Source organism: Dermacentor andersoni, chromosome 11 (assembly GCF_023375885.2).
Source record: "Dermacentor andersoni chromosome 11, qqDerAnde1_hic_scaffold, whole genome shotgun sequence".
In the NCBI taxonomy this organism is placed as follows: Eukaryota; Metazoa; Arthropoda; class Arachnida; order Ixodida; family Ixodidae; genus Dermacentor; species Dermacentor andersoni.
The window spans coordinates 43,932,644-43,958,522 of NC_092824.1; the positions used below are offsets into that span (position 1 = coordinate 43,932,644).

Genomic DNA, 25,879 nt, shown 5'->3' on the forward strand with positions numbered 1-25,879 from the left:
TCTCGCTCCCCCTTCCCTTTAACCTTTCACCGTCGTCTTCTTGGCCAATACCCCGTAGTGGGTGAGCGCCACAAGTGAGGAAGAGGCAAGCAAGCAAGCAAGCTGCTTCGTCACCCTGTATTCGGAAAAGAGTCGTAAGTTGACGCATTCCGAATTCATTTAGCCTGAGGGGTTCGTTCTCAGTTGGCAAGCGAGGCCTCCACAGATTTTTGTAACGTTCCCATTGACATGCTGAAGCCATAGTCGAAAGATTACCGTAGAGTAAGGCCTATTGGGCGTATCTCTGTGTAGCTTCCCTATTTAGCCACCTTCAGTTGCTGTAGCGTATAACTATTGGTCTACGCGTAACATTGCTAGCTTCTGATGATATTTAGCGCATACATGTACGGGCTCGATTTTGTAGTTCGGTATTTAAAAATTTTCAGATTGTCTCTCGTGCACTTCGAAGCTAAGCCTACCAGGAGCACGCCTTTTTTTCATGTCGAATTACGTGCAAGTCAATAATAATGTTGCTTTTCCTAAAGGTGCACATGTGTGCGCCTTACGTACTGTCGCGATAATCTTATTTTATGGCTCTGTTTTGTTGATATACCGGAAACACCTCGAAATATTATTATACCTTTATTTGCTGTTCCTTGGAAAATACTTTATTTGTTATGTTTACTAAATCGTCTTAAAAACAGCGTAAGAACGCATGAAAGAACGAGAAAGGGGTAGCAAAAATGATAGGATGACGCGCATCAGAGCAGTGCGACATCCTATCTTACTGCACTGTAGAACATGTAGCTGCGAACCCAGTTTTGAGCAAAGTGCTATCGTTGACTGTCGTACTACTCAACTCATAAGGGGAATAGTAGAAGCGTACCATATTTGCTAAGCAGAACATATGTGCATCAGTTACCCTTCAGTGTAATTAACACATAGTGCATTAAATTTTCTTCAGATGACTGATATAGATGAGGCGTATTCATGCGTGCATTATGTTGATGTCCGAGCTGTATGAGAATGCTCGTAATTACACATAATCGTTCTGTATAGCGTTTATGTAGTGCACGTGGCGTGACCATGTATAAAGAGGTTAGGGCTCTGCCATAATCGAGAGCAGATGTAAGCATAAAATGGCTATCGGCAAAGCAGGTTGGTTGTAGATGATACTAGCCACAGTCTTAAAATGGATAAAGTCCATATTGCAACGGCGCACACCCCCACAGCGCACCACAGCACAGGAACCTTTTTTGAATTGAACGTCATTGCAAGTATCGTCTCGGCCAAACAGCCATCCGCGGCGCCGGACGCTGCCGGCTTGGTAACGTAATGCGACCCCATCTCTCGAGCCGGCGCAAAATCCGCGCTGCAGAACTCACGGACCGCTGGCGTTGAAGAGGTTACCGTGTCTCGGCGTCGAAAGATGACAATTAAGTGTATGGGGAACTGTATCTGCCTTTTGAACTTCGCCTTTTGGAAATAACAAATAAAACTTCCGCGTACTAGGAGTTACAGCTTGAATGATATTTTAAACAAAGATTAGGTAGAACTCGTAAGCAATATATTTTGTAAGTTTGTCGGCAGTAACGAGCGTATGTAATGCGGTCCTGCACAAAATATTGGGGGCCAGAGTCCACATTGTTTAAAGTTTTGCCTGGTTGCCCGGATGATCTCATTTTGCTCTCGCAACTTGCCCTGATGTTCTCGTTTGAGCGCCCAGATAACGGCTTTGGCTTTCAGCTGAAGTTCACTGGAAGGTCACCGACAACGGGAGTTAAAAGCGTTTCGTGCTTATATGTGTTCTTTTCGAAAATAAACTTCCTAGTTGCAAATAAGCGCCCGTATGCTTGTCTTCTCCCCTGTCCGTGTGTTTTGGCGCTGTTCTTAAGGTGAAGCTTACCTAACTTGCCCTAATGTCGGTTCTCCTGTTCACTAAATTGTTCGCGGTTTGGTTTTTTCCGTTGGCAGCAGGCTTTTTCTGAGTAAGAATGTGCCGTGCTTTGCGCAGTAGTTTATGCACAGTAGCGGCATACTTACCTTAGCTGTTACCTTTGCCCGCTCACAGAAGAGCCTTGCATTCAAATCTGCTGAATCAGCCAGCCCTGTACTTGCGAACATAGTCGCTTATGTTCTATCGCTTGTGAAATTCAAATCACTAGAATCAACTATAAAACTATGAAATTACTATAATGTTAACAGGTTGCCCTTTCTAAATGCGATTGGCATTATTTGCCTTTTTCAGGCGTTTTAAATCCATCCATCCATCCATCCATCCATCCATCCATCCATCCATCCATCCATCCATCCATCCATCCATCCATCCATCCATCCATCCATCCATCCTCTTACATCTGCCCAGTGGCTTAAGTTGTCTACAAGCTTGGGGTGCCAAGCATGTGGTCGTGGTAGCGTCGTGGTCGTTTCATTGTCGTAATTCCATGTTTGTCATCCGTCTCTTGTCATGAAGTCGTCGTCAGATCTTGTACGTTGAACCAGTGAACCAGTTGTCTAATAGCTTGGACCGCTAGGTCGTGATGCCATCAGGGTCATTGCATCGTCATCATTCCAGCTTTGCCATCCGACTGTAGTCACGCGGTCATCGTTGCGCCATCGTCGTCACGCAGCCTTCGTAATGGGGTCGCCATAAACTCGTCATTATCCCATTGTATTACAATGCCATGCCATCGTCGTTATTGCGTCATCGCACATTGACACGTGTGCTTGTTTATCTTCTTCCGGTTACCGCTGTTCCCCGGCTGACAAACTAAGCAATATTGCTAACTACAAGACGCGCCTGCATCATTTGGAACTTACGCGAATGTTATAGTTCATGCCATGTGTTGTGTATGTCCTCGCCTAACCTTGTATTATCGTTTGCATGCGTGACACGAACTGTGTAGTAGTTTCTGGAGACCACGCGTAGACCAGTGACAACAGTAGTACATTCGACGGGTGATGCATAAAAGCTGACGCGCTTGACCCGCTGATGAGATTTTGGACGATGGCCGACTTTGCTCGCCGCTATTGCGTCGATTCAGTTTTAGACTTGTTTTGCTTGGCATAAGTTTGCCCAATAAATAGTCAAACTTTGTAACTCCCAGTTTTAACTCGGCATCATCAGTTACCGTCACTACTACTACGTGACATCTGGTGGAGGTACTTGAGCGTTCATGTACCGCATGCCCCCAGCAAAGCCATGCACCAAGCCCGAAACGAGAGCGCAGCGCCAACGTCACGAAGGACTAGGGAGCTAGCCGTAGGCAACAAAGACTGCTATGGAATACGGGCCTCTTCCCGAGCAGACGACATGGTTCAAGGCCAAACCAACGACCCCAATGGCCGCCCCAGCATCCCCGCCCTGCTACAGCAACTTCCGGAGTCACCGACCTTTCGTGAATCATCGGCTGAAGACATTGAAACATGGCTGGAGACTTCTACAAGATGACCGCGGCGTTCAATTGGAGCGGCGACGACAAGTTGCGCAGTGTATATCTTTCGTCGGATGAGGCCGCTTGGGGGCTGGGACGTGCGACCTATTTCGGGAGAACTTCGTGAAGACCATCCCGAGCGTCGTACGAAATGAAAGGGCCGAAGTTCTCTTCGATACCAGAGTGCAAGTGCCGGACGAGAACATCGTGATTTTCACGGAGGAGGGGATTCGCATCTTCTGCCACACCGACCCCAACACGTCTGAAGAAAAGAAAGTTCGGCTCTTGATGCGGGCTGTGAAAGAACAACTATTCGCCTGATTGATACGCAACCCGCCCAAGACAGTCGCTGAATTTGTTCCGGCGGCCACAACGATCGAGAAGACGCTTGAAATGCGCACCACGCACTACAACCGCCATGCGCTGACAACAAACTGCGCCGAAGCTCAAGCGCCAGGCGCCGACGACCTGCGTGAGAGGATCATAGCGGTCGTATGTGAAGAGCTGCACAAGCTGTGCGCAACATCGCAGCCAGAGATGACCTCGATCGCTGAAACAGTTAACGAAGAGCTTCAGCGGTCACTGAAAGTACCAGAAGTTCCGGCATCCGCAACGCCAGCCGGAAGCAATGACCTACGCCGCCTTCACCCGCCGTCGCCAGGGCCCCGTAACGTCGCAATTCCGTCGTTCACTGCCGCCGCCGCTAGCACGCCCGCACGTCATCCAGCACAGCTACCCTAGGAGGACGGACATTTTGCGCGCCACCGGCCAACACCCGCTTTACTGTCACTGCGGTGAAGCCAGCCACGTCTACCGCTGATGCCCATACTGCGACATGGGACTGTGAGGGTTCGCCTTCAATGCACCTTGCCCACAGCAACGCTAAAGGCCACGTGATATCGCCGGCTACTTCGCTGCCACTCAGGGAAGCCTTCGAGGACCATCCTGTTCGCCGTTACCAGGCTACCACCTGACGCCGCAGCATCGACCATGCACTCGCCCAACCCGGGGTTGGTGCGTCAGCCCGTAACCGGAAACTAAAAGCAGCAACCGATGGAAGTGCGGTTGCATTTCATCGAACTGACAATCCTCTGCTGCAGAAGTAGACGCCGAAAAAAACTATCTCGACGACATATCAACGAGACACCGCTATCGTGACGTAGCCTGGAAGCAAAGAATATGCCGACAGAAGACCTGATGACGCGACGTTTGACCCACAGGCCAACACGATCCTGCCGTGATCCAACGGATCGACCAAACTGGAATGTAAGACAGCGAACCACCGAGCTCGACCTGCTTCTCGACGGCCACGCAGTCATCGCTTTAGTGGACACAGGAGCTCAATGCTCCGTCATAAATGGACCCATCGCCGCCTAGCAGGAAAAATTAGGACTGCATGAGAAATCCCTCAAATATGGACCACATGAGAACACCTGATAAAACCGACTGGTATCTGCACAGAAAGAGTTACCGCTCATGACCGGACTTGCCCTGCCACCTTTGTTATCCTCCAATAGTGTCCACGAGACGCCGTTCTCGGCATAGATTTTCTGAACCAACACGGCGCAATCATCGACATGAAGTTCAAATCCATAACGTTTCCCGAAGGTCAAGCAATACCGCGGGAAAGCTCTCGCAGTTACCATGCCTTGAGCGTGATCGAAAATCAAGTCGGCATCGAGCCTTTCGCCAGCATTGTCATTTGCGTCAGCAGCATACTTAGAAGGCATAATCGAGGGCGACGAACGTCTACTGCTCGACTGTGAACTTTACTTCACAAGAGGGGTTGCTTGACTACACTGAAGAAAAGCGAAAGTGATGGTGACAAACTTCAGCGAGGAGTTCAAGCACATCAACAAGGGCACGACGATCGCATATATTGAGAAAATTGCCTTCACCAGCAATGCCTTTGCCCTCTCCGATTCCACCACATCTACCTTGACGACCATAGTTCCCGAACCAAACTTCGAAATAAATCCAGGCCTGCTCATAAACAAGCAGTAATAGCTCAAAACTCTCCTTCGACGATACAAAGACTGCTTTCCGGCGTCATCGAGGATTCCACAAACACCAGTTGCAACGCATCATATTGTCACAGGTATGAACTATTTACACGATGTATTTACACGATGCGTATATATAGCGCAGCACCAAATCCCGAGAGGCTGGTTGCCCTTCGTCGTATTCACCGTCAACCACCTTGTCCTCTTCTTGCACCTTAACACGACCTCCGGCAGAAAATGCACCGTCCCGGTGCTTCAATAAGCCATCGGTGAGGGCATAGTAAGGCTTAAGCTGAGAGACGTGTACGACATCAGGTGATGTGGAACCGGGTGGCATGACGGAGGTCACGCGGATTATCTCGTAAGTGACATTGGTCACTTGACGTACAACACGGTAAGGGCCTTTGTAGCACGGAAGGAGTTTCTCGGAGAGCCCCACTCGCGGCAAGGGGACCAAAGTAGCACGAGAGAGCCTGGTGAAAAATATATGTGACGATGGCGGCGATTGTAAGTGTGCCTTTGAGATTCCTGCGATGCCGACAGACGAGTACGGGCAAGCTGGCGCGCATGGTCTGCGTGGGTGTTGGCGTCGCGAGCATACCCGGTCGTCGACTCTTGTACCAAGGGGAGTGAACTGTCCAATGGTAATATAGGGTCACGACCGAAGAGTAAGTATAAGGGGGAATACCCAGCAGTATCGTGGCATGATGAATAGGCGAACGTGACATAAGGGAGAGCCACCTTCCAGTCCTTATGGTCGGCTGAAACGTATTTTGATAGCATGTCAGTGATCGATTAATTCACTCAGCAAGGCCGTTGGTCTGCGGATGATAGGAGGTAGCCAGTTTGTGCTTGGTAGAACATGACCGTAGGTTATCGGCGATGATTTGGGAAAGTGCGGCCGCGGTCAGTAAGGAGCTGTCACGGGGCGCCATGTACTAAAATGATAGCCCGGAGTAGGAAATCGGCGACGTCGGTTGCGCAGCTCGTGGAAAGTGCCTGAGTGATGGCATAGCGCGTCGCGTAATCAGTAGCGACAGCGATCCACCTGTTGCCTTAGCTGGACTTGGGGAAAGGGCCAAGGAAATCAAAACCCACGCGAAAGAATAGCTCAGGTGGAATGTAGATCTTCTGTAAGTACCCGGCAGGAAGCGTTGCTGGCTTTTTGCGGTGTTGACACAGCTTGCAAGCAGCTACATAGCGCCGTACGGAGCGTGCGAGGCCGGGCCATAGCAGTGGCGGCGCGCGCTGTCGTAAGTGTGAGCAAACCCAAGGTGTCCGGCAGTTGGGACGTCATGAAGCTCCTGAAGCACGGTTGAGCGGATGTGTTCAGGAACGACAAGTAGAATGGGAGGGCCATTAGGATGCAAACTGCTTTGGTACAATATCCCGTCGTTGAGGACGAACCACCGTAACAATGGATCAGTAGGAGCACATTCCATTCAGTCAATGAGTGTCCTCAAAGTGGCCTCATGGCGTTGCTCGTTGGCCATGTCCAAAAGCTGGGAAACGGAAAGAACACTTGCGGAAGCGTCCATGTCGGCGTTGGCGGGCGTGTGTACAGGGTAACGGGACAAGCAGTCGGCGTGCTTGTGTTGGAGACCAGACCTATGCAGCCCCGAATAGGAATACTCTTGCAGCCGCAAAGCCTTTCGCCCAAGCCTCCCTGTGTGATCCTTTAAGGACGAAAGCCAACAGAGCGTGTGGTGGTCCGTTACAATAGAGAAGCTGATAATCTCATGGGTGGCGGCAATGGAAAAGAAACCTGCCATGAGTAACTGCTTAAGAGGAAAAAACGAAATCAGGAAAGAGACAACTTATGATAACTCAAAGCGAAGCTCATTTACGAAGCGTGGTCGGGGTGCCTTAGAGCACGCACCTATAAACTGAGATGTAAGATGGAAGAAGAAGCATGTGCTTGCTGCAGTAAAGCTAGGGAGAATATGGAGCATGTTTTATTAGAATGTGAAGACGTCTACCCAGCGGTCGATGTGGGTGCCACTGGCCTCCTTGAAGCACTTGGGTTCAGCGAGAGCAGTGGAAAAGTAAACGTGTCCTCAATAGGCATTAGTAAGATGCCATTACAGGATTGGTGGAAGAAAAGTAGGGAAACTACAAAAAACGGAGATGAGCAAAAGCACAGTTCAAAATAGGGGATCAGAAATGCCCACACAACGGCCAAACATTCGCTCTCGGTAATAGAGTAGTTCCGCTCCGCAGGAGGCAAAAGACGGCTAGTTTACGTGATTACACGTTCATGGCCTTGTTGAACTTATGCCAAGACAGCACTGATTCCGTGGCCGCTGGCATCGGTGCGCACCTCTGTAGGGTCTGAAGCAGCGAAGTGTCCTAAAATCGGTGGTGTGGTGAGAATGGTAGTAAGGCAAGAAAAGGCGGTGGCCTCAGAGGATCCCTATGAAAACGGCACACTTTTCTTCAGGAGATCTGTGAGAGGGCGTGCTAGCGTCACAAGATATTTAACAAGGTGGCGGAAGTAAAGCAAAGGCCCACGAAACTTCGGACATCTTTTGCTGACCGTGGAACAAGGAACTCTTTCACGGCGCGAATTTTCTCTGGGTCCGGTTGGATGCCAGTCGCATTGACGTCATGTCCGAGAACAGTAAGCTCACGATGGCCGAAGTTATATTTCTTGGAGTTGAGCTGTAGACCGGCCTTGCGAAAAACGGCAAGTACAGCTGAAATGCGCTCAATGTGTGTGCTGAATGAGGGCGAGAACACAATAACATCATCTACCTAGCAGACACAAGTCGACTGCTTGAGTCCTTGTAGTAATGAGTCCAGCATACGCTGTAATATAGCCGGAGCGTTGCATAGCCCAAAATGCACAACTTTTAATTGGTAAAGACCATCACGTGCTATAAAAGCGGTCTTTTCACGATCTAGATCATCGACAGCGATTTGCCAATATCCCGACCGCAGGTCGATGGACGAAAAATACTGTGCCCCGTATTGGCAATCAAGGGCGTCTCGATACGAGGTAGTGGTTAGACGTGCTTCTTTATGAGGTTGAGGTGGCGGTAATCAACAAAGAATCTCCATGAACCGTCCTTCTTTTTGACCAGCACGACATGGGATGCCCAGGGACTTCACGATGGCTCAATGATGTCTTTCGCTAGCATCTTGTATACTTCCATTTTGATGACGTGACACTCCGATGTTGACACTCGGTAGGGTCGCCGATGGATGGGTGGATTATCGCCTGTATGTATACGATGTTTGACAAGTGACGTCTAGCCTAAGGGTTGGTAGTTCAGGTAGAATATATCCTGGTAGGAAAGCAATTGACTGCAAAGCTGCTCAGTCTCTGCAGGAGTGAGATGCGGGGCGATCATTTTCCTAATGTCGTTGTGAGTACATTTAGCAGATCAGCAAGGCTCACAGGAAGCGTCGACGGCAAAGTTTCAATGCAACTAACTTCGAAAGGAGTGATTGTAGCCAGGGTGACATCTTTCGGCAGAATTTGCTTAGCGAGCCCGAAATTCACAACAGGGAGATACGTGCGATTGTCTGTGACCCTCAGTAGAGTATGCGGTACGGTAACAAGGTGGGGGTGAGAACGATGGCAGTTATGGGAACGGAGATGTAATCACCATCGGGAACTGTCGGAGAAAGCGGCATTTCGATGTATGTCAATACCTGTGGTGGAACGTGAACAAAATCAGTCGGTCTTAGGCGAATTTCGTGTGGTGTTGGAGGAACGTCCAGCAGAGGCAGGTCAAGACGCAAAGTACTTGAGGAACAATCGATGACCGCTGAATGGGCGTCGAGGAAGTCTAGGACTAGTATGAGGTCATGGGGGCATTTGTCAAGCACAGTGAAAAGGACAACAGTATGGCGGCTGGAAATGTTCACACGTGCAGTACACATTCCGACCACGGTCACCCTGCTACCGTCGGCGATTCGAACGAACCGAGTAACGGCAGGCATAACAATTTTCTTTCAATGGCTGCGTAAGCGGCTGGTCATGATCGATATATGTGCTCCGGTATCTATGAGTGCTGTGACGGGTGTGCCATCAACTTCGACGTGAAGAAGGTTATTTCTCGTAAACAGCGTCAAAGGAGGATTTTGCGGCGAATGCAACATTGCAGCACCACCTCGAAATGCCGTATTGCCTAGTTTTCCTGCTAGGACGGTCCTGGATAGGCCGGCTACGGCGAGCGGTGGAGCTGGGGTGTACGTGGCTGACGACGTTGAGGCGAGGGCGTGCGAGCATAGCGGCGAATCCACGTAGTGGCATCGGAAGCGTCATAGAAGTGACGGGGTGTGGAACTTCGGGGCAAACTTGCATTCCGGAAGGTGTTTCGAGGAGGGGATGGTCAACGGCTCCGACGGTGATTGCAAACGTGCCCGATTCGGCCGCAGCAGAAACAGAACGCTCTGTCGTCAGGTGAACGCCAGTCCGATGGATTTCTGGTAGTGTAGGGATAGCGGACACGGAGGTGGACTGCGATAGGACCGAGATAGCAGCAGGGCGAGTGTCAGGGCGATTCAAAAAGCAGGCGCTGGGAAGACCCATATTAGCGATTTCCTGGCGAGCCATGGGCTGGATCAGCGATATCGTCTCAGCAGTGTTGTTCCAAGACGTCTGTTGAGGCGAGGCAGCAAACGCTGCCTCTAGTTCGCGGCGTAGTTCGGGTCACGTTTTCGCTTGGTGGTGGCGAACTAGATTGATTGGTTGGGTCGGTACAGGAAGAGGGTGCTGCAGTATTTGGAAGCCGTGTAAACTCATTGTACAAACAGCGACTCTCTTCCTGCTCAAAACGGCGGCATTCCTTCAGGATAGCGTCGACAGTTAAGTTTCTAAAGACCAGAAGGTTGAATGGTCGTCCGCGATGCCTTTCATAATGTGTCCAACGTTGTCCGCCTCTAGCATGGACGTGTGGATTTAAGACAAAGGGCTAGGACGGCCTGAATGTAGGAGACATACGACTCGGTAGCAATTTGGGCACGCGTATCGAGTTCTTGCTTTGCGGTTAGTTGTCTACCGGTCGGATTGCCAAAAACGTCTGACAGCTTCTCTTTGAATAAGTCCCGGCTGGTTAGTTCTTCGTGTGTGTAAACCCACGTTCACAGTGTTTCGTCGAGGTAGAATATGGCATTGGCCAGCATTATAGTCGGATCCCACCTGCTCACCTTGCTGACGCGCTCATACATCTTCAAGAATTCTTCTACGTCAACACCTTCGAGGCCGGTGAACTTGCCGGGGTCTTGTGGCTGAGGTAGAGTAGCGTACTAGGTGTGCGTAGTCGGCATTGTAGTTGCAGACGCGGTGCCTTCCACTGGAAGCATGGTCCCAGGCTGGGTGAGACGTCCGCTGCGAAACTCCGTGGCGAAGACGCGTACCTCGCCCGTCGACCCAAATGTCCCGGGTATAAACTATTTACGCTATGTATTTACACGATGCGTATATCTACAGCAGCACAGAATTCCGAGATGCTGTTGGCCCTTGGTCGTCTTCACCGTCGACCACCTTGTTCTCTTTTTCCACCTTAACGATATTATAATCAAAGAGTGCGCTCGACCACTCCGCCAGAGCCCTTATCAAGTTTCAACGCGAGGATGTTAAGTTATGAGGCAACAAGTCGACAAAATGCTGCGCGTAGGCATTCAGCCATCAAGAAGCCTGTGGGCATCTCCTGCAGTCTTCGTGAAGAAAAAGGACTGGACCCTACGCTTCTGCGTTGATTATCGTCGACTGAACAAGATCACAACGAGGAACGTATACTCCCACCCACGCATAGACGGTGCATTGGATCTGCTTTGCAGTGATATGTACTTGTCGTCGATGGATCTCAGGACTGGCTGCAGGCAAATAGAAGTCGATGATAGGGATCGCTAGAAGACTGCCTTCCTTGCGCCGGACGGCCTCTGTATAAATTCATGCCATTCGGACTGTGCTCGGCGCCTTGACCGACGCTCTTCCCGCTGATCTGATTTCTCATGATCGCCGACTTTGCTTCCCGCAATCCTCGTGATGTGGTGTCACTTGTTCGCTGCGCATAAGTTCGCCCAATAAAATGGTAAATTTGCAACTCCCCGTTGCGTCTCTGTATAGTTATTTATCGTCTCTACTGCTACGTGACACTATAGTTGTAGTGGTGCCATCGTTGTCGTTCCATCGTCCTGATTCTAACTTCGTCGTTCCACTCTCATCATGCTGTCGTCGTCATGGCGCGTTGACCACACCAAAGACGTCATTCCTTCGCCTTCGTTCTGTCGCAATCATGCTGTTTATATTCACTCGTCAGTATACCGATATTGTGATGCCTTGGTCGTCATTGCGTCGTCGTCAGGGAGTCGTTTTCGTGCATCCGTAATCATACCGTCATCGTCAACCTGCCGTGGTTGTCATACTTTGCTTCATCCTCACATCGTCATGGTCGCGGCCGTCATTCAAGCTGCGTCATTCGGTCGTCTTCGTACCGTCGTCCTCAAGCCACAGTCGTCGTATTTTCACAGTCATTCCAATGTCCTCATGACATCGTTGCCAGACTGTTGACGTTATACCATCGTCGGCTCATTGCCGTCATGTTGCCGTCGTCATGCCATCTTTGTCTCTGCATTGATGCCATGCCATCTTTGCCATCCCATCGTATTCACTGCGCACTTCTCGTACAGTCATCGTCATGGCGTCAAGCTAATGGGCGACCATGGCCGCTGGCAAGCGACTGCCAGGCAGTGTATGTCGCATATGAAAGGGGACGAAGTGCGTTAGCTGCACACTCTTCTTCTGGTCTGCTATTAAGGAGACAGCGTCATTTTGGCCAGCCTCTATATTTAGCCTACATTACAATATCTGCAAAATAAATGCATAATTGATCAAATTAACACACGCAATCATTATAATAGCATAATAGGGGATTGGTAGCGATGTGTAGACATGCATACACTAGCTAAATAACTTAGCAAAGCGAATGCAGCACCCGAGCCAAAGGATGGTTAGGCACTGGAAGATAATTATCGGAATTTACGTAGCATTTTTATTTTGTTAATGCTGCTGTAGCACGCTGTACGTAAGTAAACAAGCTAAGGTAATTATGACCAGCTTTGTGAGAAAACGTCCTGTTCTTTTTCTCACCCCGCAGTGCCTGGACACTGTCAGGCCAGCTATTTCGGGGTCGCTTCATTTAAACGACCGGGCTTAACCGGGACGTTTTTGTTTAGTAATTCTTCCTGGGTAGCAAACGCCTGCCCATGAGCATCTGTTATTGCGCGCAAGCTTAACTGGCCAGCCAGTGAAATCGGCGAACGTCTGTTTCAAGCCGCGGAGCACGTGAACGAGGAAGGCGCCTGGAGGTGAAGAGAATAGGCGCGCGAAGTGACCTTCGAGCTTTCTATTGCTTCAGCGCATACTCGGCGGCGAGAACAGAGCGTCCATGCAGCTACGAGTCGACGGCTCCGTTGGCACACCTGCAGTCTGCAGAGCGCCTTCAAGATAATGCGCACGAGGGCGCGTAACATGCAGTTGCTGCCCGACTACAGCGCCGCACCCGTACCTCCCCTCACCTAGGGACCATGCGCGCGACGGAAGACAGCGCGCTGCCTCCCCGCTTTCCTCTTTTGCGTACGCGAGATCAAGTCGCGATCGTCAGCTTGCCGTCCCACGCTTTCAGTCGCACATGCAGCACGAGGCGCGCGGGGACGATGTCATCGCCCCCTTGCACTTCATACAGAACATCGAAGCGACGACGAGTGCAGAAATGCGCCGGGGGTGTCCATGTGATTGCTCTCACAAGGAACGGCAACCGTACGTTTACGCGTAACCCGAGTTCACAAAATCAAACGTCCGTGTAATTTCCATGTTGCTCTGCAGCGGAGCTAAGCAAACTGTGGTACAGAAAAAGCAGAGTGCTACAAACACCGAGATCCAATAGCGCAGCGAACGCTTATCACGTTTGAGTTGAATTTTGGTGCGTCGTATAAGAACACGATCAGGGGTAAATAGACATGCAAATGTGAAAATGCGCGTATCCTTGTGAATTGAACGGTCCTTCACTGCTGCTTTTCAGGACATCCGAGCCTGAGGCCTGGCCAACACATTTGTCTTCAGAAGCAGTGTCACTCCCTTAGTCGCCGCCGGAGCCAACCGTGTTTGATGTTGGGGAACGTGAAGACTTTCTTATGGCGCACGCTCTACCTGCAAGCGATACGTCGCCACTACACTTGGACGACACTCGAGCTTTTATCTATGAGCATGTTAGCTTACTACCTACCCTCTACACATACTCCGGCTACCCCGCTCAGCAAGGATTCCGGGGAGAAGGACGCCAGTGCTGCTTTCCGGAAGCTTGTACTGACGGACATCGTGTACGCACCGAAGAGTGCCTACAGCGATGAGCTGATGCGTGCGGTGGGCGACGAGATATCCAATCATACTCAGGGTAAGTGGTGCAGGCTTGTGTTCGGTTCTGAGTGCAAGCGGCCACGTCTAGGCGCACGCAGGCAAACTATAGACAGCATCGCATAAGCGGAAGCTTTGCTTGTGCCAAGAGCATGTAGGAACAAAATTGATTAGATGTGAGCATGTCGCCAACAAGTGAAGGTAAACAGAAAGTAAGGACCACACGGCACGTGTGCTGGCTCCCGACTGAAAGCTTATTGCCATAATTCAAAGCGATGTAAGAAACTGTAAGCAATACATTTTCAGCTTTGAGTCGAATCTCCGACGCGATCATCCTTCCTTTGTGTGGAGCCTGATTTCTTCCTGCCATACGTAGACATGCAATTCACGGCTTCAACTTCGCGGCTTCAACTTCAATATTCACGGCTTAAACTCGCGGAGGAGCTCAGCGAGGTGGGGGTGCACCACCAGAACTGACGGGGTAGCCTGGCTGCCCTCTTGTTGCCATCACAAATACATGGACAAATAAGCAGAGATCGATTAAACAGGCGATCGGTGACTGCGATGGACAGCGAAGGACCGGAGGCTGCAAGGCTTTTATCTCCGACTTTCATCACGCTGTCAGCCTCCCCACCTCCATCGTCTTTCTTCATTGACCCGAAAAGAAAAGAAAAAAAGTGGCAGTGGCTTAGCACGGCTATGCCAGGATATACGTAGCGAAAGATAAGGCATAGCATGGTTAGCCTTGGTTAATCTTGATTTCAAGTCCAGGTTAGTCTGGTTGTCTAGCTATGTTGCGGCGTTTAGTCAGTAGTTCGGCGCGCTGTTCGTCTGTTTCGTGGGCGATTCGTTTCCTCTTGGTCTCGTTCTGATGTCGATTCGAGGCCTCCTGCTGCTTGTCAGCATTGTCGCCGTTCGTAGTGCCACCTCAACTGTGGTTGCGGCGCACGCGAGCTCTCCTTTTCAGTCCTCCGACATGTTATCAGGCATGCGACCCAGTTGGCGAAGCAAGTGGAGGCGAGCGCAACGACGAGGAACGCGGTGTGACGTCATACCAAACGGCGGCGGCGGAAAGGCGCCGCGATGCGCAGCGGCGGAACAACTGTGGCTCGGTGCCACTAGTGGCGCATGCGTAGTAGTTACTAGGGAGCGAGAGAGAAAGAGAGATAGAAATATCCGCGGCGAGGCGCGCGTATTGACGTCAGGTGCCTCCTCGGAGCACCACCAAGGCGAAATCGCAAGTTCGCGGCCAGTAAAGCTTTCGCTTTAAAAAACAATTGCCTGCGCTGCGCCAAATGCCTCCGGCCTCGCATCGCAGCCACTTTTTCGTTGAGGACTTTCTTTCTCAAAACAGTACGCCCCATTCTGTCGCTTAACGCCCATCGCAGTCACCAACGGCCTCTTCAATCTGTCTCTTTGCGGGGAGCAGCCCTTATAGTCGCGGACAACATTCTGAGGCTATCAAGGGAAGGCTACGGGTGCGCGCCCGCTGCTCACAGGTTACCGCGCCAAGTTGTCCGGCAGCGTTTGAGAGCGCTTTTGGCAGCTCGGGACAGACGCTGGATCGACGCAGCTTCACGTGTGCGACGGTTTCGCGTTTACCCCGACTCGGAAGGGAAAAGCCTCAAAATAAGTAAACATTTACACTCAGCGATGTGTTCAGTCTTACTTAACTGTGGCTAATAAGTTGTTTACGTTTTCTCTTCTCAAGCAAATAAACTAACATGGATTACAACGTGGAACTCTTTCCAGAAGCGCTCTCACTTGAGGTCCGCTTTGCCTCCGTAGAGCTTCCGTTCAGAGCCACAGAAAGTTGTCCACGAGCATAATTCGTTCAACTTACATTATTTGAAGGCAGTAAAAGCGCGGCGCGTTTACCGGCAGTCACGCGGTATTTTTTAAATTTCGCGCGCATTAAGGAAAGGCTGTAAAAATTTTGACAGGGCAGTTGGCATAGATTAAATAATCCGATGTCTCTGAACGAGCGCTACAACTTTTGTACTGAAAATTTTTCGCTGGAGTTAATATTTTACAAGTTAATTAAGCAGTCTTTGTTAATTACCCAGCCTGACGGATTGAAAAAAAAATATCATGACGCTGGCAATGCGACACGCGCAGCACCTATGTTTTTTAAAAAAAATATGCTTGGCCCCATTTTGTTGAAACACCCTGTATATAAATATATATACGCACAACCTTGGTGAATGCATAGGAGCACCCACGACAGGAGCAAAGGGAGACCGCAAGGAGTGCTGCTAGGAATGTCAGGTCGTTGTCTTGAAGCGTGCTTCATAATCAGACCGTAGTTTTGGAATATAAAACCCGCTAATTTATAATATTGGATTGCTTTGGAGCCTAGGTAAAGAAACAAACAACAGGCAAGGCGCGTGGGAAGTAAGCTCTCGCAACCACGAGATGGGCGAGCGGGAAGCTCTATGCAGCCGAGTGCGCTGACAGTATGAAAGAAAAAAAAGAACAGTAGAGTGATGGCGCGAGCCGACCAGCACGACTGCATCACTATAACTGGCTGACAATGTAAACAATGCCTTGATATGCCCGATATCAACGCAGGGCCTATTTGCGAGCAATGATTGGGCAGATTCATCCCCGAATGGAAGGCAAGGCAGGGATAGAGGAGGTTGCCTTGCCGACGGTAGCTGTGTTATGTCACGATTCCGCCTCTTGTTCTCTTGGCCCTCGAGCCAAACTCTGAAGAAGTCCTTTGATGGCCTCTGATGTGAAAAGACCATTTTATTTTCAATAAGAAGCTCCAGCGAAATTCTGAAAGCGCTGGCGACCAGCGTGTTATTAGCGTCTCCAGTATGTATCGACAGTTTCTCAAAGAGTACGACAATTCTCGCAACACGAAGCTTCCAAGTGCCTAATTGCCAACCGCTGCCCAGACCAAGGGATGACGGCGACGTCCTAACAAGGTTCACAACTGCCTATCGCATCAATGACATTCTGTAAAGCCAACTTACACTGCGTTTTTGAGCTGCGCACTTAAATGTGTTACATTTGTCATTTCGTTACGAAGTTAACATATCTAATGGGAGACTTCAAATTGCAGGATTTTGATTTCGTCTATTTCCTGATGGGCAAGAAACATCGACATCTCTTTCGCTCAGATAGATTTGTCAAGTTCACCCTGTTTTACTTTAGTAATGTGTGAATTACGCCGTCACAAGACTTCAGGATGTAAGCCGCGCATTTTGCAGTTGTAACCGCGAGAAAAATACATGCTTACACTGTAGTAGGCACGCACGCTCCTACGAGCAGGCCGATATGCATGTATGTATAATAAATCAATATGACCTGTATACTTATTTATGATAAATCAAGTTTTGTGAGACTTAAGGGTGCTCTATAGAGTCGCATAAACAGCATTGTGCCGTACCATTTACGAGATGAGTCTATTTGAACAATGAACACACACCTGCTAGCGCTTGTTCATTGTGATAATGTACCCTGAAGTATGCGCGTCCTCTAGGCAACTGTTGGCGAAGGGGTTACCTGGCTACACTTTAGTAACTTGTCATACCTACACGTCTGACTGAGCACCAAACACTCAAACGGTAAACAGCGCAGACAACAGTTATAGTGAAAGGACCGGACAGACCCACTGTCGTAAAAGCAGATTTACATCTTTGCAAAAGAAAGGCACATAATGCAAAAGTACAAGGCTTTCTAAAAGTGCACCACTAATCGGCAAGACGACGAAGTGAAAGCAAAATAATGCGGCCGGACTGGCATTTAAGGTACGTTAACATTTTCCTTTTTTATCCTTAGAGAAAGCAGAATGTCTTTCCGCTTCATCGGACTCTGCAACAGCATGTAAACATCGAGTGATAAATTGAAGATGGTGGCCAGCGTGTCAATGGGCATGCTCATTGACGCAGTAAAGAATTACCCCGTGCTTTACATTAGAATTCACTGCCTCTCCAAGGTCACGCTTTAAAAGCCTGGGAATCAGCAAGAGGCGCGGCAGCGAAGCTTTACCGTGTCCCAACTTCTCCCGCTTCGGCAGAACCGGTTGAATCCGCTACCGCCGCTTCCTGGCCGTCCAATTTTTTTAGCTGCTCCTAGTGCATCTCCAGAAAACAACTATTAACGCTTTCTTGTTCCTCTTTCCTGATGAGTGCTGAAGAACGGCGCTACGGCGCAGACGAGAGGCCAAGTTGCACGTCTTGACCGATAGGCCAGTGAGTGAACGTGTTGCCTGATGATGTGTGGTGATGAGCGCACCACACCCACAATTAGGCACGTAGTAAGAAGAGGCGGTGACAACGGCGGCGGCAGTGGCAATACAAAGGTTAGCAACTAACTTGTGGGGTATTGGGCGAAAACGAATCTCCATCCGTTTTGGTCTAATCGCTCTTTCGCTGCTTCCAAAGCGTTAACACGCTCTTAAAGCCAGTTTAGATGATCGTCTTCTTTGCCGTGTATGTCACCTTGTCCTCTGGCTATTTAGTTGTCACGCCGTTTTCCTTGGGGTTAGTCAAGCAACTTATAGATAGCATTGTGCCCTTAAGTCTCCTGACTTTTGTGCTGTACGACGTCGAGTAAAACTTCGTTGACACTCAACGCATCTCCCAAATTCGTTCCCCTCTAACGGCGTCTACGCTGTTTACCATGTCGAGCATAGACCAACTAGCCCAGCTTGTGCCCTGTTTCATACTCGGTAGGAAACGTCGCAAACAGTAGAAAGCTTTATATCACAGCTCTCATTCGTGACCAAGAACTATTGTGTCACGTGTGAAAAGAGAGGCATGGCTCTGCGTCATGTTGTGCGACGTGATATTAGGTTCCAAACTTCTATGTCGCAAAACGCAACGCATTTACTATATTGAAAGCATCGCACGTCTAAAGCCACTTGCTACCCAACAAGAGCAATTAAGCTTTTCTGCCACCAGCCGCATACTTGGCGACTTTGTAGGATCGCAGCTAAACTTCGAGCGGAGTTATTTCTTTGGAGCAGCTGGGTTCATAATTTCCGTTGAAGGTCCTTATCGCGTGCTCTTTCCGCTCTCTTGTTGTGAGCGTGCTGCTGTACTTCGAGACCTGTCGAATACTAACATCAACCAACTAGCCAAACTCTACATATTAATTATTGCCTGAAATTAAACCAATCATGTTTTAAAATTCTGCTCGCATACGAAGCTTTCTAGAGTTGTCTTCAGAAATTTGTAGCAAAGGCGTTACTACATCCGCGCAATTTTAACTTCTCGTCCACGTCAGCCATAGTCAGTCAAATCAGCCACCAGACATAAAACCACTCGTAAAACAAGCTCAGTAGGCTAAGAATCGCTTTCATGCACACTGTAAACGAAAGGTCCTAATTGACCCACATTACTTAAACTTCTCCTAGGTACAACTCACAACTTACCCCTTGCTTTGAATGAATGAACAAATGAATGAATACTTTAAACTTGTAGAAAAATGTCCTGCGTACCTAACCGCGTTCGTAGGCGCATGCATACGGGAAATTCCGAAACCACGTTGTTAGAACCATTGAGAAATACTATGTTGTGCTACCTGGTGCGATCAGCAAAACCCGTCTATCGTGCATAAATCAAACGTGTTTTAGACTTGTAGGATCCTCTGGGCTCAAATTCTGCGCCACGAGGTGGCCTCAGAGCCTGCAGGGTTATCTGACTGATCTAGCTGGGATGCTCGGTTTCAATAATCAGAAGTTCCAATCCTCGAATTTCTTTCTTCAAATATGAAGGCGGTGAGCTCGAATTCACCTCTTCCAGTACACTACATCTCAAGGCTTGTAGTGGCGCCTCACACAGCAAAAACGCCGAGAGCCAGTGGCGTTATACTAATCTACCTACAACCACGTTAGGAAGACCCACTAAGCTTCAACAAAAAACACTGCCTAACCAGAACAGCAATTGACCTCCCTGGAGCAGTTTTCGGCCACTACCTTCCAAATAACTCATTCGATCAACCAATGACCCTTAGTCCCCAGCAGCTGACCAATGCTGCGATCAAACCTGTAGCGCAGCAAAGGGTGCTAAGAATCTTGTGACCCAGACAGGCTGCCAAAGGAAACAGACCTTGGCAACATTTAATATTCGAAGTCTTTCGAGTGAAGGTAGCTTAGCGAGACTCTTGAGGAACTATCAGGCATTGTTGGGTATATCATTGGCCTTAGTGAGGTTAGAATTGGTGGGGCCTATACAGTGTTAAGTGTCACGTCCTCTGCTGTAGAGTATTTCCAGATAAGAAGCAGTACGCAGTAGGATTCCTAATCCATAAGGACATAAAGGCAACATTCACGAATTCTACGGCAATAATGAGAGGGTAGCAGTAGTCGTAATAAATCTTAAGAGTTACAGATTATGGGCAGTACAAGCCTACACTCCAACCTCCAGTCATGGTGATGATGAAATAGATAAGTTTTTTGAAGAAGTTCAATTAGCAATGAAAAAATGCATACTCATTATAGTGTAGGCGACTTCAATGCGAAAGTGGGGAAAAAGAGGCTGGTGAACAAGCAATTGGCAACTACGGCATCGGTTCTAGGAACACTAGAGGAGAGACTTTTGTAGAATTCGTGGAAAGGAATAAGCGGCGAATAATGAATACCTTCTTCAAGAAGCGTAGCAACAGAAAGTGGCGTTGGAAAAGCCCTCATGGGGAAACAAAAAATGAAATTGATTTCATACTTTCTGCTGATCCCAGCATAGTGCAGGATCTAGAAGCATTAGGCAGCCTAAAGTGCAGTGATCATAGGCTAGGGATGTCTAGGATCCACCTCAAATGGAAGAGAGAAAGAGCAAATTGGTCAAGAAGAAACGAGCCAACCTAGGCGCAGTGGCGGTAAAAGCAGATCAATTCCGGTCAGCACTAGCAAACAAATATGTATCCTTAGAACAGAGATATGAAGATGACACAGAGGCAATGACAGAAACCGTAACTAAACTGGCTTCAGTATCAGCAATTTATTTAAGTAGGAGGTGAGGCACCAAGGCAACCAGTAGGTAAGCTCTACCAAGTAACAATGGACCCCTAGTAAACAAACGATAAAGAATGAAAGTGTCCAACTCAAGAGATCAGATAGAATTCGTGAACTGTCAAAAGTAATCAACAAAGAGGAAATAGATATTCGAAATTATAACGTGACAAAGAGTGAGGGAGCAGTAAAAAATGGGCGCAGCCTGAAAACAGTGAGAAGGAAAGTAGGCATCAAATAAACCAAGATGTATGCACTGAAAGACAGGCAAGGTAATATCATCAGCAATCTTACAGATATAGTAAAGGCAGCACAATAATTTTATGCTGACCTCTACAGTACACAAACAAGCCTCGATAGCTCCATTCGAAGTAGTAAGGGACAGGTTACAGAGGCTGCTTTTATGATTAGCGATGAAGTTAGAAGGGCCTTTCGAGGCATGAAACGTGGAAAAGCGGCAGGAGAAGATGGAATAAGAGTCAATTTAATCAAAAGATGGAAGAGTAATCACGCTTGAAAAGCTGGCGACACTCTATGCGAACTGGTTCTGGGCGAAGTATGCCAGCATTATACGAATCCACAAAAAGAGAGGCGTTAAAGCATTGAAAAATTATTGGCCCATTAGCTTACTTCCAGTATTGTAGAAATATTCACCAACATGATTTCCAATAGAAGGACAGCACTTCACTTCAATCAATCAAGAGAACGTGCTTGATTCGGGAAGGGATACTCTACGATGAAGCACAGCCATGTCGCCAATCAGCCAATCGAGAAATCTGCAGAGTACAATCAGCGTCTCTATATGGCTTTCATAGAATACGAAAAGGCATTTCATTCAGTAGATACCAACAGTCATAGAGGCATAACGTAATCAATGAGTACAGGAAGCTTACGTAAATATCTTGGAAGATATCTACAGATATTCCACAGCGGCCCTAATTCTCCACAAGAAAAGTAGGAAGATACCTATGAAGAAAGGGGTCAGACAAGGGGACACAATCTCTTCAATGCTATTCACCGTACGCTTGGAAGAAGTATTCAAGCTACTAAAGTGTGAAGGCTTACGAGTAGGGATCGACGGCGAATATCTAAGCAACCTTCGGTTTGCAGATGACATTGTCCCGTTCAGCAACACTGCGGGCAGATTACAACAAATGATTGAGGACCTTCGCCGAGAAAGGGTAATAGTGGGCTTTAAGATTATCATGGAGAAGACAAATATAATGTTCGTCTTGTAAGAGAACAAGAATTCAGGATCGCCAGTCAGCCACTAGAGTCTGTGCAGGAGTACGGTTGTCTCGGTAAATTGCTCACAAAGGACCCTGACCATGAAAAGGAAAGTTACAGAAGAGAAATGTGTTGGAATGCATAGTGCAGGCATTGCCAAATCCTGGCTGGGAACTTACCGCTGTCTTCGAAAAGAAAAGTGCACAGTCATTCCATTCTCCTGGTGTATGATATAGGGCAAAAGTGTGGAGGGTAATAAAGAAGCTCCAACACAAGTTAAGGACCGCACAAAGAGAGGTGGAACGAGAAATGTTAGGCGTAACATTAAGAGACAGGAAGAGAGCGGCATGGGCCACAAAGCAAACGGGGATGGCCGATATTCTACTTGCTATTGAGAGAAAAAAATGGAGCTGGGCACGTCATGTAATGTGTAGGTTAGATAGCTGGTGGACCATTAGGGATACAGAATGGGTACCAAGAGAAGGGAGGAGCAGTCGAGGATGGCAGAAGACTAGGTGGGGTGATGAAATCAAGAAATTCGCTGGCTCTGGTTGGAATCGGTTGTTACAGGTCAGGGGTAATTGGAGATCGCAGGGAGAGGCCAGTGATGCAATTGGAGACAAGAAACGTGGTCACATGCAACTTGTGAGGCACTGAAAGTACGGTAATGTTGCGCATTGGCAATCTTAAATGACCTCTTAGAAGTGGGTTAATCTTGGTAGTGGTGCGTTGTGTTTTGCAGCTTGCTTTAAGTTAACTTCCAGATTTCACCTGCGCTATAGCTTGGCTTGATATCTGACTTCGTAAGCGTAAGCTGAGGAACTAACGATCTGCTTCCAACTGGCTCATACCCAGGAATGTCAGTGGGTCTAGGAATCAAACGAATTCTTACAGGGCTGGATTTTTGTTGAAGTTGGGAAACTTCCCTAAATATATGCTTGAAGTGCGTCTATAGCGTAATTCTAGCATTTGATAACTTGTTGAAACTCTGTGGTGACGTGAACAGCTTTTAATAATTAGTCTCTTTGGGTTTAGTGGGTTTATGTTTCCGAGATGGTGTACCGCTCAGCTGCTTTCGGTTGCCAGCATGATCGCGTGATGGTTATTTAGCAAGCGGGCTTCCTCGGTTCTGAAGTTTGCAAAATGCCACTGTGTCGGAGCGTTCTCAGGTGCACAAGGCGTCCATGTGGACAAGTTCTTGGGGTAAGCTTCTCACTTATTTTGTATGCCGCTGTTTGTAGTATTCCCTTCTGTGCCGATTCGAGGCTAGGTTAATATTTTCCGTAAGAAGCTGGTAATCTGTCGCTTTGGTACATTGGTATGGGGGAACAGTGGGTAGGATATGAGGATGGTCATCGTTACAAAGGCTTATTTCATTTCTGATAGCTCTTCCCGCATGTGTCAAACTGAAGCGCTCATTTCGGGCTTGCAGCGCAGGTTCAACAAAGCCGCGTAGTGAAAGTAGTAGACTTCTTCCGCAGAGTTCTTAAATATTGGCCGACGTCGACAACCCTGCGCCGATGCGAAAGTGCGCTTTGTCAGCGCTCACGTTTGTGTAGATCGATCAGCGTCGTCGGCAGGAAAGGTAGGCGGCGGAGGAACCTAGAGTTAACCAGCGCTTGCGTGAGTCTATTAAAGAGGCTTTCGCATATTCAATAAAGTTTCCGCTGGGGCTAGTTGCTGTGGCACTGTTCTGCTTGCTGCGCTATACTGTTATACAAAAGACAAAAAGACACAGACACATATGCGCCCAAAATTTCGACTGTTTATTGTTCGCTATCGCACGTAAAATATATACACGAAGGGCAACTGTAAAATAAGTATATAACACAAGACGAAAAAGATGACAAACTACGGACATGCGATTTAACGATGACAAGTATGGCTAGATCAAACATTCATCTATGAATTTGAAAGCTGGTTATTATACGTTCTGTGGCGTAGGGAGAATCAGTTTTTAAATTAATAGACGAATCTTCGATCTAGCCGTGCTTGACTGTGTTAAATCAGATGTGCGTGGTTTAGCTTCTTTCTCGCCTTGCATTTTGTGCTATATATTTATTTTACAGTCACCCTTCGTGTATGTATTTGACGTGCGATAGCTAACAATAAACAGCTGAAAGTTTGCGGACACGTGTGTCTGTTTTTTACCTTATATAACAATATACCGCAGCAGGCAGAACGATTTCGTATATACCCCGTGCACAGCTCCTCAGCTTTCGCAGCACCCGTGTTGTCTTTCAGGTAGTGTACGGTGCTGTGCCTGCTTATTGGATGGACTTTGCGCGTTGTTGGCGCATGAGTTTTATCAAATAATTGAAATGTTCCTCGTTCAGCTCACAGAGGACACCCTGGATATCTACTGCGCCTCTCAGGAAATTCGTTAAAGTAGACAGGAAGTGGGTATTCAGGGATTACGTGCGAAATCGCTACACTGTGACACAAGCGTTAGAGAGTTGATCACACATCCCACCTAACGTATTGCCTACGTTAAACGCTTTCAAGCTCCGTTGCACCTAAAGTGCGGAAGACGAGATGTTGCGATTAACGGCTGCGTGATGATGTAGGACACTAGCTTAGAAATTTCTTTTTGGCAAATTTCGCAGTTGCTTGACACTCTCTACACGCTACCCACACATCGTCCAAAAGATGCCCACATGCGGTATTTAAATTTAATTTTCGTTGCATATAGACATATTTCAGTACACCCAGAAAACTTTCTGCGAGGTCGGTAGTGTTCGTCTTCGTAGTATTCGTGGTGTTGCTTCTGCTTGAACGGCACTATTGTGTCGAATGCGTCGAGTTGGCAAACTTATTTACTCTACCAGCGCGTTGCAAAACGAAGACAAGACAAGCTGATGACTGCCAGGGGACACTTGTCGATCGGCTCCGAGATTTCGCCGAGCTCCGTTGTGCACATCCTCGCGGAACTTTCCCGACTGTGGCAGCTGGCTACGTGTGTACAGCTGGCTTTCACTGCCCCATGATCACACAGAAAAAACAAAAAGAAAAAAGCTGAATTTTGAAAATTGGAGATTTTCTTGACGAACCTGCACATCTCCTGCGTAATTGTAATATCAAGAACTATGCACATTCTGCAATTTTTCACATCCTGAAAAGGTGCGCCCTTTGTCCCTTGCGTCACAGCCCTGCCTTCAGATGCTATAGCAATTTTTATTGCGCATGACAGCGAGCTCCAACTACATCTGCGATGAGAAAAAGCGTAGTTGAAGCGGTGTACACCAGCTGGGCTGGCCAGAAGTACCTGAGAATAGTATTGACAACACCTCTGAAAGTTTATTGAATTTGCTCTTGGTGTCATCTGTCGCTGCTATAACGATCTTTATTTGCAGCAGAAAGTCGGCAAACTTCTTTGGTCCTCGACAGGGATTAAACCTTGCTCGTCAAACGTGAAGATTCTCGCCCCTGAGCCAAATGCCCTTTACACAGCCGTAATATGTGTAAACACGTTTATAGTGCAGTTCTTTTAGATGGTGCTATACCTCTTGCGGAGTAAGACGACGTAGGCACCTCGCAAGAGTTACCCACAGGGGTTACCTCCTATTTATTTTAAATCAACACTCGCTTCTCTCTCTCTCTTCCTAGACAAGCATCTGGAGCCCTCGCCTGACAGCGTAGAACGAGACGCCCGCGTTCTCGGCTCTCTGACCGGCGCCGGTGCCAGCGATGGCTCGCCCGAAGGACCTGGCTCCGTGAAGCTGCACCCCGAGGCCAATGCAGACGCCGTGATTAATAAATGCAAGGAGCTGATGGGCAACTTGTCCTCCGTGACCACGTTGTGCGTGAATATGTCTGGCTCAGAAGGCGAATCGGCTAGCCTCGCGATGACGCTGTACGTTCCCTCAACATCCATCCTACGAAGCACGGCGAACCTCTTTCCCCTCGGCTC

The 25,879-nt window shown here is 48.3% G+C and overlaps 1 long non-coding RNA gene across 1 annotated transcript; it reads left to right on the plus strand.

The window, feature by feature from the left end:
* LOC140214240 (uncharacterized) lies at positions 1-25,879 on the plus strand. The gene is made up of 3 exons (XR_011891191.1): positions 1-134; positions 13,450-13,821; positions 25,576-25,879. It is a non-coding gene; the product is annotated as an uncharacterized lncRNA (long non-coding RNA).